The following is a 1,767-nucleotide window of genomic DNA, read 5'->3' on the forward strand; positions in this document are numbered from 1 at the left end:
TCATGAGCTCTGGTTGTTTTAAAAAGTGTGGCACCTCCTCCACCTCCGCCACTCGCTCTCACCACGTGACATGTCTGCTCCTGCTTTGCCTTCTGCTATGAGTAAAAGCTCCCTAAGGCCTCACCAGAAGCCAAGCAGATCATGGTGCCATGTTTCCTGTAAAGCCTGCAGAATGGTGAGCCAGTTAAACCTCTTTTTTTTCCTCTCTCTTTTTTTCTTTTTTTTTTTTTGAGATGGAGTTTCACTCTTGTTGCCCAGGCTGGAGTGCAATGGTGCAATCTCGGCTCACTGCAACCTCCACCTCCCGGGTTCAAGCGATTCACCGGCCTCAGCCTTCCGAGTAGCTGGGATTACAGGTGCCCGCCATTATGCCCAGCTAATTTTTGTATTTGCAGTAGAGACAGGATTTCACCATTTTGGCTAGGCTGGTCTTGAACTCCTGACCTCAGGTGATCCGCCCACCTTGGCCTCCCAAAGTCCTGGGATTACAGCCATGAGCCACTGCAGCCGGCCACCTCTTTTCTTTTTCTTTTCTTTCTTTTTTTTTTTTTTGAGATGGAGTCTTGCTCTGTCTCCCAGGCTGGAGTGCAGTAGCCGGATCTCAGCTCACTGCAAGCTCTGCCTCCTGGGTTCATGCCATTCTCCTGCCTCAGCCTCCTGAGTAGCTCGGACTACAGGCGCCCGCCACCTCGCCCGGCTAGTTTTTTTGTATTTTTTAGTAGAGATGGGGTTTCACCGTGTTAGCCAGGATGGTCTTGATCTCCTGACCTCGTGATCCACCCGTCTCGGCCTCCCAAAGTGCTGGGATTACAGGCTTGAGCCACCACGCCTGGCCCCACCTTTTTCTTTATAAATTACCCAGTCTCTTTCCAGCGGTGACAACCTATCCACAAGAACGTGCCTCTCACAAAAGATCTCCTTCATCCCTCTCCAGAAAAGGAGAAGAGGAAACACAAGAAGCAGCGCCTGGTGCAGAGCCCCAATTCCTACTTCATGGGTGTAAATGCCCAGGATGCTATAAAATCACCACAGTCCTTAGCCATGCACTAACAAAAATGTTGTGTGTTGGCTGCTCCACTGTCCTCTGCCAGCCTACAGGAAGAAAAGCAAGGCTTACACAAGGATGTTCCTTCAGGAGAAAGCAGCACTAAAAGCACTCTGAATCAAGATGAGTGGGAAATTATCTCAATAAACACTTTTTTTTTTTTTTTTTTGAGACTGAGTTTCACTCTTGTCGCCCAGGCTGGAGTGCAGTGGTGTGAGCTTGGCTCACTGCAACCTCTGCCTACCGGATTCAAGCAATTCTCCTGCCTCAGCCTCCTGAGTATCTGGGATTACAGGCATGCGCCACTATGCCTGGCTAATTTTGGGGTTTCATCATGTTGGCCAGGCTGGTCTTGAACTCCTGACCTCAGGTGATCTGCTCACCTCAGTGTCCCAAAGTGCTGAGGGTCCTTTCCTGAGGAAGGAACTCAGTTAATACAAATGTAAGTTTCAAGCTTAAGACCAGAACTGTCTATGGGACTATTGAGTTGGTTTCACCTTAGCTGTTCTTTAATTCCCTCCTAAGACCAAGCCCATGGAAGCAGCTTGCCCTTAAATATTGAATGACTCAACTGCTAGTAGCACTTTATTCTTCCAAACATTTTTACAGACTGATAAGGTTTGAATGTTTTGTCTCTTCCAAATCTCATATTGAAATGTGATCCCCACTGTTGGAGGGGGGCTCGTGGGAGGTGTTTGGGTCATGGGGGCAGATTCCTCATG

At 48.6% G+C, this 1,767-nt stretch overlaps 1 pseudogene; it reads left to right on the plus strand.

Moving 5' to 3' along the window:
- Positions 1–894: 894 nt before the first annotated feature.
- On the plus strand, positions 895–1,151 carry LOC111532313 (annotated as a pseudogene).
- Positions 1,152–1,767: the final 616 nt, after the last annotated feature.

Source organism: Piliocolobus tephrosceles, unplaced genomic scaffold, assembly GCF_002776525.5.
Source record: "Piliocolobus tephrosceles isolate RC106 unplaced genomic scaffold, ASM277652v3 unscaffolded_40334, whole genome shotgun sequence".
Classification (NCBI taxonomy): domain Eukaryota; kingdom Metazoa; phylum Chordata; class Mammalia; order Primates; family Cercopithecidae; genus Piliocolobus; species Piliocolobus tephrosceles.